Here is a 17579-nt window from a genome sequence, read left to right on the forward strand (position 1 = left end):
CAGTAGGTACCAAAAGACCAAATATTTGGCGAAATTTCTCACTTCTGGAGTGGCAAAACCTGTTAATATGGAGAGCTGCACTCCAACAGTGCAGTCACTATCCAGTAGTGTCATGAGGTAGCGTCTATAATTCTGTGCAATTCCGTAGCAGCCCATAAACTCCCCCTTTATTGCTGGTTTTTCTCTTTCCCTTTTAAAATTTTCCTTTGGCCCTTTCATGTTAAGTACATTGGACTGATTGCCCTGGTAACAAGTATTCACAGTTGAGCGAAGGTAACCTGCACAAATACTTGTTTGCACAGGAAAAATATATGTAAGAGCCAAGACCTACATTTAAGCAAATACGTGAGGTAGAATGTTTAAATTAATGAGATTTTCATGAAAAACGGCACGACTTCTTTTGGTGCACCGAAACATTTCCCCTCTCAAATTCGGATAGCACAGCAAAGCAAACTCCTTGTAGATGTGTCTTTTAGTACTCCTGGACACCGTGGCACAACAAAATAGAGGTAATGCGAAGTATAAACGTAGCAAATGTTTTAAAAAATGTAGTGTAACTGAAGAGTTCCTTGTGCAATTTCTGTATTTGGGTTGCAAAAGCGTTAGCAACTACCATGAATTTGGGCAAGTTCCCCGATTACAGTGACTTAATGAATCTGAAGGTCCAGGAAAAGCATCCTTCCTCGATTTACTCAACAGAGTTAACAAGCTGTAACAATCAAGTCTGGAGTGCAGTACTTTGTCACAATTATCTATTGTCTTTGGTATGTCCAAACTGAATTAACATATCACACAGAATAGCTAAATAAAGGAGTGAGCCATGGCTTTCAGCACCAGAACATCTCCCACATGTTTGTTTGGGAGTGGCAGGCAGCTGAAAAGGGGGAAAAAAATGAATGAATCTTTGAACTGCTGCATTACTCCTTTCTCCTCCACTTTGCCTCCAGCTGTGATGCCACCTTCCTTCTCCAGTGTATGCCACGTGGTCTGGAATTGCACTGCAAAGGGAAAGAGCTTTTAATTCTGTATCTTAACATAAGACAATAGTTGGACTCATCCCATTTGGAACAGCGTTTCGGCGGCCACAGGGTCATGGTGCTCAACCGGAATCGGTGCCCAAACACGGGTTCTGCTCTTGTCCATGCCGGGGATGGGCTGGCAACTTAAAAAGCCTCGTGCTCTATTCCAGCTCTCTCTTGGTGCTTTTCCAGGCCCCTACCAGCACAAGCCACGGTTCAACACAGCTTGTAGGAATGTGCTCTGATAAACAGATACACTTCATTAGCGATTCGCAGCCAGGGGGAGTGGAATTAATGTGACACATGAAACACTGTTCAAGTCACACAGTAATTAAAATGATTATTACAAATAAGAGCGGTATGGCTAACGTGACAACACTGTTAGTCTGACATAAAGCCACAAAATGACTCCCAAAAGACATCTAACAATAGTATTTTTACCCAATGTTACTTCAGTGTGTATTCTTAAGAACACTGGTATTAATATGTAGGTCTTTGTGTTTCAAGTTTCTCACAGGGAAGAGCACTCTTTCCCCCAACAGAAGACCACAAGGTTAATATTAGCCTTCCTGCTCATCAAAAAGAAACGTACACCATGTTTTTGATTGATCTATATTGATCTAAAATTTGTATTTTTGGCTTTATTTCTGCAGGGGCCACAAATGGAATCATAGTTGCTTTCAAGTTACACTGCACTGAATTATCGGAATGTATATGCAAGTCTCGGAGCGCTTCGAAATGTGAGTTGTCATGATGGTAACTTTCTGATTTACATTGCGATAGCTTATTTTTCCTTTCAGCAGAGTATTTCCTGCTGTTGCTTTCTTGTGACTTTATGCTAGAGGTCTAACAACTTGTGCTTTTTGGTTCATGCCTGCCCAAGCGAGGATCACCCACCCATGATGACCAATACACTTGGACTATACTCAAAAACAACAAGGGTGGATTAAACTATTCCATTATTGCAGATGAAAGCGTTCCCCCCGACATCTGGCATATCATCTTCAAAACTGATATGGAACATTTCCATAAATTCAGCTTAACATTGTTTTTGTGAGTGTTCCAAAGTATTTTTAACATGAAGAAATAGCATGCAAACTAATTTCCTATTTGAAAGTAAATGTCTTGTTCTTATTTCTAATTCACCAAGTTATTAAAAAAGAAGAGGGGAGGGAAAAAAAAGAGATGTTCACTTAACTTGAAGCATACTGTTTTGTTTATTTAAGTTAATGGAAAAGCTAGTCAGTGTTTGATGTAAAGCTGCCCCCCTGCTTGAAAGAAAACCAAACAACTGGTTATGAATTATGAATATCTCCTAATAGTTTCCAGAATTATCTGAAGGATGTATTTTTTTTTTCTTAATTACGTACACTTAAAAGTTCCAAGTTCCCTATTCATTTCCATTTTGTTTATTTCTCTCCTTGGAAACCTCATAAGCATTTTCCTTTTGCTAGGCTTGACTGAACAAAATATTACTGCTTCAACCTGTAATACCGGGGAAATCAAGGCCTGAAAGCTCATTGTGGTTTTTAATTAGGAAGTTGAAGAATCGCTCATTAAATCTTTGCAAGCCTTTTCACAGCACTTAAACCAGCAGCTGCTGGGTCCCTGCGAAGGAAAAGACCAGCTTCTACCTAAAACTCCTGCTGCAGAGCACACTTTAAGAACCAGCTTTTGTTCCGAGGCGACTCAGAAAACAGTTCCTACAAGAAAAGTGAGATTCTTCTTTGCGTGTTGGCACATCTTCAGCCGGTTAGTTATCAAGCGAACCCACGCACAGAGCGTAAACTACGTCACATCCAACCCTAGGCTGAAATGCAAGAGGTGAATTGTTATGTTTTGGGGTAGCGAATGCACAGCACGGCAGTGCGCACTTTGCTAGCTTGACAAACAAGGAACTTGGAGACGTAAGGGACTGCAGGTATAAGCAAGGGACTTAAAATATTTGATACAGGCACTCATTTTATCTATCAAATCTTATTCTCCTTCAGTCTTTGTGGCTGTTTTAGGAATTCTAACTGTAGTTCCCAAGCCGAGAGCATTCAAGTTCAAGTTGAGTTCAATAGCAGCTATCAGAAGGAGCAGGCTTATCTAAATGATGATATTGTTTTTAGCACTAATCATCCTATCTGTTGGCAGTACCAACATGCTGCAATCTCCCCAGCTCCCTACGTAAACAAGCAGATTCCTGATGCCGTTCCAACTCCAGAAACGCCTTTGAAGGCACTAGTTAGTTATGAATTTTTCTTACATGGCTCTGTGAAACTTCCAGCGTCTTGTTTTGAAGAAACGTAGCTGAAACTTACTTACTTGCAAAGTGTCATTGGCAGGCACTCTGCTCTATTTTACCACCTTGTGAAATAAAAAATGGTTAAAAGAAATCCACTCGCACGCCTTCTACAACTGTTGAATGATGGAACGATAAAAGCAAATTATGGAAATAGTGCTTAAAAAAAGACACAGCAGTTGGTTTGGTCCAAAATAGACTCCAGGGACGGGAGGGGATTGGAAGAGCTGGGATAGAAAAACACAACGTTCAGGTTGCACAGTTCAAGTGAAGTGAGATGGACGTGCAAAGACTAAGACTCCTGTGGCAATACGGGTTTATCTCTGCTGCAAACAAGCAGCGTTATGTGGTACTGATCTAACAAAACCATCGGGAACAATAGCTGGTATATTCTTCTTTGTCTGTCTTGCCTTAGGAATTCACATTAGCTGACCCTCCAATGGAACTTCAGTGGAAAATCCAATTTTCCATGTAATTCTTAGCATGAAGAGGGCTTAAAAGAAGTTTTAAACATTCTTTGTTTGAAAGAGAATAGATACAAGAGGTGAAGCCAGGCAGGATCAAAAGAGGCAGAGGCACCAGGAAAAAGAAATCTATTCTTTGATGGTAAAAGAAACAAAAAAAAGGCAGTTTGAATGTTTCTGAAGGAAGAAAAATGCACATCAAAGTCAAAGATGTATCATGAGAGAGGTGACTAAGTGGAGGCTAAAGAAAATGGGCAAAAAAGCAAAGGGCATAAGATCCCTACTAACAGAGCTGCTCTTCACTTACAGAAATAGTGTTTCTGAAGGGCTTTATGATAATTCCAGAGTAGCGGTGCGACCTGAGCGGATCACCAAGGTGTCCCCAGCGCTCGCGGGTTGCGCAAAGAGCTGCTGGGTACCTGCCAACGCCTGGACTTGGTTGCCGATTCTCTGATGTGAAGCGTAACCGCGTGGCTGGAGGTGGCGCGGGCGGAACGTCAGCCCGGGGGAGGGACGGGCAAGAACCGGCACCGAGATGAGCTGAGCTGAGCTGAGCTGAGCTGAGCTGAGCTGAGGGTGTGCGGTCCGCCCACGATTGGAGGTTGGAGTGCTGCTTGGGTAGTGTTTGTTGTTCTTTCAAAAACCTGACAAAAAAAAATCTTAAAACTGAAAATTATTATTATTATTTTTGGCCCCAAACGAAGATTTTTCTGGGGCTTAGACGCGTTTTCTTTTTTCTTTCTGTGTTTGGGAACAAAAAAAGCAAAAAGACACCAAAAAATACTTTGTTCTTTCAACGAGCCAGTAATAAATAAAAACTAACATTTAAAAAACCAGAAGTTTCCTTGGGAAGAGAGCACTATTTTTCCTTCCAAAACTCCTTTGCCTTAAAACTGCGATGGACTCCACTCTCTGAGCAAGGATCCTGCCTTCCCAGCTGCCCTGCAGCAATCAAGTGGAGTAGCAATTGGGACAGCTTTGCTATTTTTCTTTCCCTGGCCTTTGGCTGGGAAGCGACATGGCTTTGCCTCGGAATAGATGCTGCGCTACCAAAATCCTGGCACTTTTTCACTGAAAATGAGATTTCGGCAGCGTTTCCTCGAGCGAGCGGCGTGTTCTGCAGCCTGTTGGGATGCTGAGATGCAGCAACCTGCTTTTGTTTGCCTGAGCATTTCATTTCTTTATACCTTGCGATCTTCACCGGCGTTTGGCGAAGCTTAAAAGGTTAGTTTGAGAAGGGAGTAGCTAGCCTTTGTTTAGAAAATAAATAGAAAAAAGTAGGCCAAATACCAGTAAAGTTCCAGATTTAAAGGATTAAAGCAAGAGGCAGTGTTGCTGCCCTGGAAAGGTCACCCCAAGTGGGAGAAAGGATGTATTTAGTGTGATTGCCAGGCAGGACGTGGGATCTCTCACTGACTTGGCAGCAGATACTTCAGCTCTATTTGCCATTAGTGCCGTTTCTAATGCTCCCTATTTGCTCAGTTCTTAAGTTTGACAAGATCCATGCTTTATTTTCCAGTATTTACATGGTATGAAGCAAGCGTGTAAATCCATTCAGCGAGTAATCGAGGCCTTCCCCGCCCCCTTTTTTCTGCTCCGGCTTTGGTTGGTGGGCAGGATGCTCGGAAACCTGGGAAAACGCAAGTTTTGAGGGGTTTTCCTTTGGGGTGTGCTATCAGATAACACGTTTATTTGTAACATGTTTCAACTTGCTAAATATGGCGGAATCAGGGCCCTTTGCTTCCAAATTTGTCAGTGAGAGTGGAGAAAGAAACAACTTCTTAAACTACAATAGAGCTGTTACCATTTCTTCGGAAGAAATCAGATGATTTAACAAAAACGTAAGCATCCCTTTCTATAATTGGACTTTAGGGTATTTGGCTAGCATAAAGCAGAAGACCTAAGGCAGCAGATAAATAATTGCTGCCACATCATCATTATCGCTGCGGGATGAGATGAAAGGTATTCACAAACACCCGGCTGCCAGGAGAACACAGTCATCCTCAGCTTGATCCAGCTCCAGCTGTAATCAATAGGAGCCTTCACCTAAACTACAGCTTAAAGCACACAAGAACTTATTTTGGAAATGTGTTACACTTTGAATTTTGCAGAATTAAAGCTGGAGCTGATGAGAAGTGAGGCGCAGAGGGATTCGGTGCCTAACAAAGCCCCTTGTTTCACTCCACGCATTGCCTGGAGCTCTTCAAAATTCTACTTTCCACTCGCAACTCAAGCCCACATTTTTCTTTCCCCCTGCTTAAATCTCCCACTTTTACTTCCCTTGTGTTTTTCTTTCCCTGTTCCTCTGGGTTCTGCCATTCTGATTTTTCAAGGCAGAGAACGCACCTTTGTTGTGAAGAGCAAAGCGGGTTTATGGCACCGTATTCATTATATTTATGAATCATATCTAACCGAATTTTTCCCATAGCCCAAAGGTGGCTGTTTGCCCACAGGCACCGCTCTCACTGCCTGTATTTTCTATTTATAAGGTGTATTTTAGTTTACATCAGAAGCTGAGGGAAAGACTTCTGCTTGATATCACTTCTGCCAAGTGAAACCCACAGAGAAGCTGTGGCCGAAGGAACTCTGTACAAAAGTTGTCTGGGCCCTGTAATTTTGTTCACGTGGGTTGCATGGTAGTATACGTTAGTGGCCAAGAAAAACAATCTAAAATAGATACAGCCCCGTGCAAGTCTCAAGATGATCTTAAAACGTACAGAACACAGGTAAGCGAGCCCCGGGAGAGAACACGGTCAGAACAGAGTTTGCTGAGAATATCAGCTTTTGCAAGATGGTCACGAAAGGGCAAGAGGCTCCTCTGTGCAAGCTGACGAAATTCCTGAAAGAGCAGTTTACAACCGAACCAAAGAAATTGTTGTTTTTGAAACTCTTTGCGGTTGTGACAAAGTGTGGGCGCTCCCCAGAACATGTTGCTGTTCAGTAGGCAGCAGAGCCAAGGACATTGAGGAATTAACCGTTTCGGTCCCCAAAGGGGAGCGCTCGGAGCAGCGATTGCTCCATCCAGACAAGTCTTTGGCTCTGGGTCTGCGTTGAAAAGCCGCAGCAGAACGGAGCCCAGCACGCCTGTAGGAGGAGATCTACCGGGACAACTCGTACTAGAGATGCCCGGCCAAACCAGGCTTGTTGGGTCCAGAGAGCCGCAGGAATAAAGAGGAATTACCTCCCTGTTCAGCTGTGGGGATGGGAAGGAACAGGCCCCGGTGGATTCACTGGACAAGGTTTTTTTAATGCTTTGCGGCTTCCTCTCGCTCCTGGTTCCAGGAAGAGAGATGCATGGGAAGCTTCAACCGTCCTTCCTGAAAAGGCAGCGGGAGCCCTTTCCTTCATCTTTTTCAGAAGGTATTTTGCCCGGTTTGCAATGCATTCCATTCCCTCCTTAAAAGGCACAAGGTCACGGGTTTTGATTTTCTTGCAAACTGAATAGATGAGCTAATTCCAAGGATGCGTAGCCTGTGTGCATCTCGGCATTCCTGAGGGATGCCCACAGCTTCATCAGTGGAGCGCTCAGCACCGCTCTTTCATTGCCTCCTTGTCTCTAGTAGGCAGCTATAAATGTTTGATTAAAATCTAATTTAGCCTTTCTGTGACCATTGCAGAGGTTAACTAATGAGCACAAGCCTACGGGGAACATAAGGGCCTCATATGCTGTTGAAAGCAGGCCAATATTGCTTGGTCAAAATAAATTTTGCTCATAAATTCTTGCAAGATGGGGGAAGAGATTTCTCAATTTAGACGTCCATCAAAGCTATTGGAAAAAGCTGTCAGTCACACTCAAGGCTTTCAGAGGTGTCTTGCTGCCTCAAATGCCTTCCAGATGGATTTAATTCCAGTGTGGTTGCTTGTCCACCAGGCTTTGCAGCTCTGCACTTCAGGGGAAAGTCCAGCCCGCGCTCAGGCGGCTGCTGGATGGCCAAAAATAATGACTAGTGGCTCTTTCTTCATGGAAGTGAACTGGTGACGCAAGAGAGCAACTGACAAAGGTGAATCCAGGGGACACTCATTAATGCCAAGAGCAAAAAATAAAAGGTAAAGCAAGGAGATGCATACCTATGTATTAGTGAGATGGTCTACTTATAGCAGAGGAAAAATAGACACGTATGTTAATTTCTTACCAATAGCATAAGGGGGAGAATTGTTTAAAATTCTGAAGCGAAAGTGTTCTAAAGTAAGTTTTTTGATCATTTTACCAATCCTATTATTATTTAATCTACTAGGATTTTTCTTAGCTTGAATAACCCAAACCCTGGTGTGCAACATTCAGCCTTCTCCCAGGCTAATCAAATCCCTTGTGTAAGCTCAAGAGATCTAACACGCCGCCTGTTCTCCCCTGTGCTGTTAGATGCAGAAGCCCTCGTCGTGGACAAGGATTCCGCTGATCTGCGAGCTCTGAACCAAGAGACAGGGACACTTCCAACAACCCACAGCCTCAGAGAGGAGAGCGCAGAGGATTTCAAAGGATAGCGAGAACCAGTTGGGTGGGTAATGTCATTCGTGGCCTGTAAAGATATTTTTTAAAAGCTTTTGCGAAATACAAGATTTCCAGATAGAGACTACTGAAGAGGAGGGGATGTTTTTTCATAGACTGTAAACATGTAGGCTTAAGTACCTTGAAAACTTTCGTATATATCACCTAAACAACTCCATTGATTTAGAGGCTGGTTTTAATTAATCAGATGCTACCAATAAATAATGCAAAACACTGGTGGGAGACCAATGACAAGGTGGGTTTCTATCAGTTAGTGGAACGTCCTCTGTTGGTAGATCTGTAGCTAAACTTATTTAGGATCTCACAGATGATTTGTACGCTTTGGAGATTGCACGGACAGGCAGGGAGATCAATACGAGAGAAAAGAAATACACTGCCTCAGATAATAACAAGATAGGATCTTCTGAACTGATTTAAAAGCTTCAAAAACACCTCAGAGAAATGAAAACGAACTCATGAAAGCCCTTGTATTCTGTTATTTTCAAAAGGACTGGGAAGTGTTGAATGTGTTTTAGGATCAAGTCCAAATGATTTTTAAGGAGTTAGGTCTCATTTTCAATGAAAGGAAAATAAAAAGGAAGGAAAGCACAACAGATAAGTAATGACTGAGTACATATTAAAAACATAATTCTTTTCAAAGCAAAGAACAATGATCTCTTATCTACAGAACATTCAGTAAATAGGTTAATTCTGCACAGTGTACTAAAACTCTTGGGCTTGATTTATTATTAGTCTTATTTGCGCAGTAATTTTTATTTACCCCATAAGGCTCCATACTTATTACATGTACACATGCTTGCCCAAAGGGTCCAGCAGTAACACAGCAAAGCCTCTTGAGGCAGAAAATGACTCTGAGAAGTTAATGGAAAGAACTTTTCCCGAACATACAGCTACGTATCATTCTGTCCCAAACCAGCCATGTCCGCTGCAGCATTCTGCTCCTCATCAGGAAGAAATGGCATCTCATTTTCAGACCCTAACAATTCTGCAATTCAGTTTCTAAAAGGGATAAGATCTTGCAGACAGGATACTGAAGAGATGATTATTTTAGTCAAGCCAGGCATCACTTCTTTCAGGAGCGGCATGAAGTATCTCGCGAGTACAAGTGACAATATTTTTTCAGCTGGCACTGTAAACTGTTCACAATCCTATTTAGAGTCACCATAAATCATTAACTGTAAAGTATCTAATTTCCTAAAGGAGCAGCTTTATTTCATTAACATTTTGAAACTCACATTGCGATGTTGCTAATTGTATAGTAATTTATCCAGGATCACAGCGTGAATTGCTGTTTTCAGTCAGTTTTTGGCACTTGCCGCCAGTTTAAGTCAAGAGGAAGAGAGAATGAGGAATGAAACAGACACAAGAACGATGTGAAGAGTCTCTAAAAGGGACAGCGCTGCGAGATGGGAGACAAGCTGGGGTTCTCAGCAGAATTCTCTCAAAACTGTGTCCCAGCAACGTAAGTGGTGCTGAGTAAACAGCACAGTTCCTTCAGAGCAAGGCTACTCCCTCCTTTACTCAGGCATTTCCTACCACCCGTCAATAGGATCGGGCCACGCTTGGTATTGCAGGCTTGCTCTGGCAAGTTTTTCGTGAGGGTTTTAAAAATAAAAGTTCCTAGCAACAAGGTGAAGGACTAATTCAGGACAGCATTCCTATTCAGGACAGCATTAAGTAATTGTGTAAATTTAGGCATGTGCAAAGATGTCAGTGAAATTGCTGGGATCCAAGCGTGTGCTTTAAATGCTGGAACGCAACAAAATGTGTCTTAAGGTAACACCTCAAAGTATAAACTGTGGTTTTGTTTATTAAAATCAGTCAATATACTTTCAGTACTTTAAGAAGTTAGGTGGGCACTAGCTATAAATAAACCTTTGCGTTTATTCAGAGCTTTGCAAGTTAAGTAACATAGACGCTGATCAGTGAAACTTTACTTCGTTTTCCTGGTTTGTGGATACTCATTGATTATTTTATTATTACTATTATTATTTTTTCCCCGAACTGCAAAAGCTGCAGGGATGCACTTGTAGCAAGAGTTGGGTGATGGGAGGCTGGGAATGCCCTTCGGCTGCTCACCAGCTTCCCACGAACATGTTTTCATCCCCACTCAGGGCTGCCCCACAACCGTGTTACTTTCCCTTATGGAAAGCACTTCCTCACCTCCACCTTTCGTGATACCCAAGAAGGTGTATTTTTTAATCTTGTTGAAGGAAATAAGAGTATAGAAGGAATGCAAGCCAAATGCTTAAAGTGTGAAGACAGGTTTTGTCAGGACTTTGCACTAGAGACCTTCCAAGGTTCCTTCTCACCTGAATTATTCTCTGCCGTAAATCTACTCTCAGTCGTTACCCAGAACAGAGGACTGTGCTGCCTTTCTTTCCTCTGGCTTTTCGCAGATAGTGTTCTTGAGGCAGTGCTGAAGTGAGCGTTCTGATTAAAACCTAAATGGAGGCTGAGTCACACAACCTTTTTTTTTAATGTAACCTAAGCATCAAACTAAATAAATTCAGGACAGCTGTGAACCAAGAGAAGAAAATCAAAACTGTAAGGAAGTCATCACGGGGCTAAACTGTGAAATTAGCACTACGAATAGTTAACGATGGGACATAAGCATTTAATTTTCAAATTAAGGACAAATGATAGGAATGGAAAAACCTGCATATTATCATTCCAGTTTTTAAGGGCTGTTGTCTACCCAGCCCATCCCGACTGCCTCCCAACGGGACAGTAATGCTGTCTTGAATGTGAATTTGTGTGACAGAGACGGTGCTGCAATTTTCTGCCATAAAGCCGGAGTGCATGTTAGTTGGTGCGTCGCGTGAGCTTCTGCGGAGTTCTGCAAAGACGGGCTTGATCTGATCCAGGCAGACCCCACGGCCATCCCGCTTGGGACGGTACGGCCAAATTAAACGAACATTTTCCTGTTGCCTTTTTGCTGGTTTTGTTTTTTTTTTTTTTGTATTTTTAGACACTTAGGATCCCTCTTTCTGGCTGAACCCACCAAGTGGCCATTCAGTTTGTGCAAATCCCACCTGGTCCCTTTGCTCTCTTGAATGTTTTGCTTTCGGGCTCTTTTTGCGCTCCCCGGAGGGCGCTGGGAGCTGTGGGAGGAGCGCGACTCCACCCTGAGGACAAGGCGCTGTGCAATAATGGCTTTGGTCACACATGAGGCATGTGTACGGAGCCCCCGGGGCTCCCGCAGCTGCCACGAGCCAGGATTTGCTAAGCCCGGTTTTTGGCTAGGCTGGACGTGACAGATACTAAAGCAAGGAATCAAATGCAGAGGAGGATTTTAAGCTGCTGCTGCTTTTCTCCCAAATACAACGCTAACCACAGCAATGGCGCTGGGTAAAGTGTGTGCTTGTTAAGGTGTGCAAGTGCGTGCATCGCTCAGCAGCTCGGAGCAGGACAGATTTCCTTCTCCGTGCATATGTTGTCCAGAAGAATGGAGCCCAAGTAAGGCCCTGGAAGCTGTGGCAGCACAAAACAACGCCACTGAATTTCACTATTGCATGCTCTTCCCCACCATAACAAGCTATGATTCCTATCACGAAAATGTTCTGATATTAATACCTGATTTCCTTTTGATATAAAAAAGTTGTAAATGGTATTTGACTGCTAACAATCAGCTCAGATTACTTACACAACACTTTGTCAGAATCACAGAAACTTTTGTCTCAATTACCTCTTGGTTTTAATTTTAAACACAGCTATCCTGGTTTGTGCTCCCTCAACCTCCTGCAGCTTGTAGGGCAGGGCACGGTTCCATTATGATAGTGTTTATCTGATGTCCACCAGGCCGAATTAATCAAAGCTTTGGGGAAGAACCTTTACGCTCAATCCATGGGCAGCAGCCACTAAATGCAGATAAATGGAAAATTTACCACATTACGCTTCCTCACGTTGGGCAGCACGAGATGCCTCAGAAGGGTACAGAAATTACCAATCTACTTTCCAACAATTAACCTCATCCTGACGTTCTTTAATAACTAAAGATTGCCTTAAACATATAAATCTGGTTTGTTATCCCTTTCAAAAGTTGTTCTTTCATAACAGTATGAAATATGCAGACCTCTGTTTAATTAGGTTCTTAAGCAGCCTATGGCAGGGAGTTCAGTTGACTTTGCTGGGCTCCTCTGTCACCTTTCAGCATCATAAATTAAGTTTGGAATTGTGTTTCAAAGTGGGAAACAGCACTTGCGAGTCTGCCCTCTCCGACCCCTTCGTTATTGTTGTACGGACACTTCTCTCTTTTTCTCAGTTGCTAAAACCTCTCCTCGTCCCCTAACATTCGCTTTCTCCTGCTGTGAGCTGCCCCTATTTTGCAATATTCCCCTTGCAATGGGCCGAGCAGCGTTGCAAACGAGCTGTTTGAAAGGTGCAGGAATGGAGCAAGTGAAGCGTCTGTGCGTCGGGAGCAGCTCCGGCTCCTCTGCCAGCTGGGGAATCCCCCAGGAAGCTTTCGCTGGGGTGGAGAACGCGGAGCCAAGCTCAGGACTAGTGCTCTAAAGCTGCGCTTAGGGGAAGAGGGTGTTCGAGGGTGTTGCTGGGTGGATCTCCTTGGCTAGTGTCTGGGTTTGGCTTTATTACATGGCTGTGCTTTCAATTTATTTCAAAGGTGCCTGGAGCCTTATAAATCTGCATACATAGTAAGGAAGAGATTCTCTTAGCGGCGAATGCTGAAATTTGAGTGCAATCATAATGGAGAGAACATTTGGATTTAAATACATAACGAAGCAGCCTTTTCATAAAGACATCTTCTAGAAATGGAAAGTTTTCCCTTTTAGAGGCGTGTAGAGCCTTCTGATAGAGAAACACTGTATCTTGGAACACACACACACAAAAGCAGCCACCTCCCCAAAATAATCATTTGCCACATGCTGAATAACAGTTTCAAAACTATGAATGCATTTTCTGAATTGTTTAAATAATGGCCAAATGGTGTTTATGATGGGAAAAATGTGTGGTTTTCTCCTGCAGTGTTGCAGTGCACAGACTGGACCAGGAGGATGGCTGGAACTCCCTTCCACCTCAGGCTCATCTGAGCTGTAACTCCTGCTTCTGCAAAGCCCAGCAGCCCAAGAGGTGCTCGACCTAGACACTGACCTGTGCCTATCATTTTAACCTGCTTGTACACTGCTTGCTCTACTAGGTAAAAAATACTGGGCCTAGAAGTGCTGGCAGTACCTTCAGGTCTTGCAACCATCCTGAACTTCTTTTCTACTCAACATACAAGCTGGAAAGAAAATCTGTCAAGCCAGATGAGATTGAGGAAGATTTGGATGCAAAGTATCTGGGGCAGGTCCGTGGGTGCTCCAAAGCAGCGCTGATTTCTGACGAGACTCTGCACTAACTGCAATGCCACCTATTTTGCACTATTACTGCTTTTAAGGAGCCCTTGGTGTGACAGGCAACACGTTGTTTTATCGGGCTCACCTTTATCATCTAAAAGTCATGTGGAGAACTTGTTCCTGATAAGAAAGTCCCTTAAGTACAAATCAATCCACTAAGAAAGTGCTTTAAATACTACAAGGTATAAGATCTGGTAAAGCAGGTGCAAACCAAAATGGTTTAAAAACGGATGTAGAACTCACTAATGATTTTTTTAAAGCACTTGACAAAGGGATCTATGTCTTGAAGTGATGCTATCTTTATCAACTCAGATGAACCTTCTCCAAATATTAAGCTGTATTCATTGCTTCTAAATGTGTATTTGATTCTGCCTCTTTTCTAACGCAGCCAGGATACCCAAGATTCTCTACGGAATAAGTCTGGTCAAGAAAGGGATTGCTTTTTCCATCCTTCTGTTCAGGAGAGTTTTATAAGTGAGGTCAAGTCAGCTAAAACCACACTTCTGCTCACTTTGCCATGTTTTATTCCTTTCCTCTGCCCATTATTAAATGTTAGCTTACTGGCAACCTCTTGAAAGCCATACAGAAAATTGTTACCTGTCCAAAGTCCTTGCATTTTTCCCATTCTAACTACTTCTGTCAGATCAGGCAGCTGTTCCAGTACTGATAAGGATTTCTTTTAAAATTGTTAATACTAAGAGATTGTCCTTATTGCTGTTTTTCTGGCATCATGGTATTTTTTCATCCCATAAGATATCTTCCTTCTCCTCCTGGATTTCTTTAACTTCTGTGCATTTTAATCACTGAAAAACAAACTTCCAAATCTTTGTATAAAGGGAAGTTTTCCACAGCAATCTGCCTTATCCCTTGAACAAGTTCTCAGGCCTGGACTAAACACGATCCAGCGCAACCGCAGATTTGCCCAATTCAGATCATAGTGGGTCGCGCGTTAGACTAGAAGTTACTCAGATTAAATTCAGCTCATAAAAGAAACCTCAGCCATGTCTTCTCCTTTTTAGAACTGATTTAAATAGGCTTAAATGATGCCTAGATGTACACGGAATCCTGAATGATTCTGCTTAAGATTTGACTTATTAGCCCTCTGTGATCATCACCACCAGCCTTGGCCAAACAAGTACCATCTGTATTCTCGCCTCCACAAAATCAGTGTTTTGACAGTAAGAAATGAAAATATGAAAGCCATGTAAAAAACAAACAAGGAAAAAACAACAAAACCCCTCAAAACCACAACCAGCCATCAAAACCCAACCAACGACAACCAAACAAAACCAACCAAACCCCAAAACAACAGAACGCCCCAGTTACGTGAAGTTACTTATTCTGGTGTTCAGTAACAGATAAAGATCCACTGAGTATCTAGTTCTAGAAATGCTTAATTAAGAGATTGGGATACATTATGCCAATTCATTTCTGTGCCTCAAGAGCTTTTCTGTAGCAGTGTAGCTTTCAGAAGCACGTGTGACACGTGCTTTCTTTGGAACTGTTTTCAGCTTCAAACCTACAGGTTTTGCCACGTAATGATACATAACAAAGATTACACATTTCTCCACTATACTTAAAACAGAACCAACTTTTAACCTGATTTCAGATCAACAAATAAAAGACAAATGTGAATGAGCATAAAAGGTATTTGATAATAACTACGTGTATGCTGAACTACTCCATAGCTCTGTAATTTGCAAATCCCTCCTGTATGTTTAGTGAAGGTAAAACGTTAATGAACGAAGGTACCAGCAGGATTCTTGTGCATTTAATATGTTCTTTCAGGTTAAATTTTGCTCTACATTGAATGATGGCAAATAGCTTTCTCTCCAAAACTGTTGCTTTCTGGCTGCTATGAAAACAAAACTTAGCAAATGAAAGACGAAAACAGATATAAATTTGTGAAATGTCATGCTTTTTAGCTATGAACTTTATATGGGGGATGACTTCTTCCATATATTCTCATCGCATACAGAGAGGAGAGATCTTACCAGCCAAGTTCCCATCTTTCAGTTGTGAGGATGGAAGCAATTGAACTTTCTGACAGGTCCGTGGCAAACTTCCCTTTGATAAGAACCCTTCAGCTGAAAGGATGCTTCAATCTTGAATGAATTATTACAGAACGTGCAGAAAAGAAAGCCCAGAAAAAATAGCTTAAAAAGCATCGCAGAGGGAAAACGGGGCCACGCCATAGTGCAGCAGAAATTCTTCCGTAGGAAGGGACGTGCAAAGGCATCGCCAGGTGGTGCGGAGAAGAATCAAAGGCACCACTTCTGCCTTTGTGGGAAGCTTTGTTCTTCCTGCAGGAATATTTTGGCACACACAGAAAGGCAAACACAAAACCTAGCTATCAGCTTCCTTTGTCAGCACGAAAAAGAAACAAAGACAATAATTTGGAAAGAGAAGAAAATAAGGAAAATAAGAGTTTCAAACTTCAGCTCTTGAGCTAGTTTTCCAGCTTGCTAAATTAGCGTCCCATCATTGGAGACGCTCGAGAAACGTCTTGGACCTTTAAAAGCTGCGTGTCTGGGATGCTGAGATCCTTTAGAAATGCTCTAGGGCTAGAAAAGGTGACTTGGTAACCCAAACTTCAAAAATAAAAATAAACCAGCAATAAGAGCGTTTCCATTGTGTATTAAGCGATCTGAAGCAGGAACCGGTTTTGAAAACAGAAAAAATTGTTGAGAGAAAACTACCCTAAGCAAATAACTGGAGCAAGGCGGAAAACAGATCATTTCTCAGCAGGCTAAAGAACTAGAACGTTGTAGTCTGGGATGAAATGACTGCAGACCTGCTCAAAGCAAACGCATTGAAAACATCGCTGTAATTCTTTCATGGAAGCGTCGGAGAAAGAATCTATCCCCAAAGTGGCAATGGTATCACTATAAAATGAGCCAGGCTGGGTGCTAAAAGCAGCTGCCGGGATGCTCTGCTGGGGAAACTTTCTGTATCGCTGCACAACATGATGCAGGCCTTGGAACGGGCAACAAAAGGCAGCACGTGCTCTCAAAATCGCGTTTGATGCTGTTGGATGCAACAGCTGGCAGCTTGTAGGGCTCGCTGACTTTCGGGATGCTTTTGTCTGAGTATTTGCAACAGGTACAGGGAGTTCCTTGAGATAAAGAAACACTCTGTGCCTTTCGATGGGGCACCAAGTGTACTGGGCTGCCCAGGCAGGATCAGACATGAGCCCATTCTTCCCCTTTGCTGTCTGGGGTGATTCCCAATCACGTTATGGAACAGACCTCGGGCTTCCAGAGTGCAATTCTGAAGGAGGACAGATGGCTGGAGGTTCGGACTCCTTCAGGCCATGTGCCTTCGCAATACATTTGCTATGTTTCGCCTGTCAAAACATCACCCTCCTCAGAGCTACTAAGCAAACAGGCTTTATAATCAACAAATCAAACCCGAAAATACAGCGGTCAATGCGACTACTGTATGGTCCCATTTTTCTTGAATAAGGAACCATGAGAACCGCTAATGAGTTTACTCAAAGTCTAGCGCTCGCCTGCGGAATCACAATTCAAGAAGCTAAGGTAAATACAGCTTTCGGAAGCTTGCCTGACTCTAGGCCGCTTAGCGTGACCAGCATATGGGATGAATCTTTAGCTGCACCGTACCGAGCGTATTCCTGCAGGGCTGAGGAGAATGGAAAAGCAGTAAGTCACTAAAGGAAGTGAAGCAGCTGCGAGTATTTATGCTTGTGATGGATGTTCACAGTAAAATGGTCAGACAGAACAGAGAAAATCCATCCAAGGTCTTGACATGACACTCGCAGCTGTGCAAACAGCACAAATGGGAAGATGATTCAGAGTGGCCAAATTTTGAAAATGTCCCAAAATAGGCCCTCAGGCCCTCAAAACAAGAGTGTTTCTTGTTGGTTTTTTTTGTGACCTCCCCTCTGGTCCCTCAAGGCAATTAAAGAGATGCTCCAGAACGGGCTCT

The 17579-nt window shown here is 42.8% G+C and overlaps 1 protein-coding gene and 1 long non-coding RNA gene across 4 annotated transcripts in view; one reads left to right on the forward strand and one right to left on the reverse strand.

The window, feature by feature from the left end:
* LOC136100178 (uncharacterized) overlaps positions 1-17579 on the forward strand; it is a 62395-nt gene that overhangs the window by 38079 nt on the left and 6737 nt on the right. Inside the window, exons 3-5 of one of the 2 annotated variants that reach the window (XR_010651158.2) lie at positions 1673-1759; positions 8131-8266; positions 13261-15567. This is a non-coding gene — a long non-coding RNA (uncharacterized lncRNA). Of the gene's footprint in view, positions 1-1672; positions 1760-8130; positions 8267-13260; positions 15568-17579 lie in introns of those variants that run through there. The other variant, XR_011738050.1, reaches the window with a different exon arrangement.
* The window catches only part of EFEMP1 (EGF containing fibulin extracellular matrix protein 1), a 45648-nt gene that overhangs the window by 19260 nt on the left and 8809 nt on the right, over positions 1-17579 (reverse strand). The gene's annotated exons all lie outside the window — the stretch shown is intronic.

The sequence above is a fragment of the Patagioenas fasciata genome, chromosome 3 (assembly GCF_037038585.1).
Source record: "Patagioenas fasciata isolate bPatFas1 chromosome 3, bPatFas1.hap1, whole genome shotgun sequence".
Taxonomy (NCBI): domain Eukaryota; kingdom Metazoa; phylum Chordata; class Aves; order Columbiformes; family Columbidae; genus Patagioenas; species Patagioenas fasciata.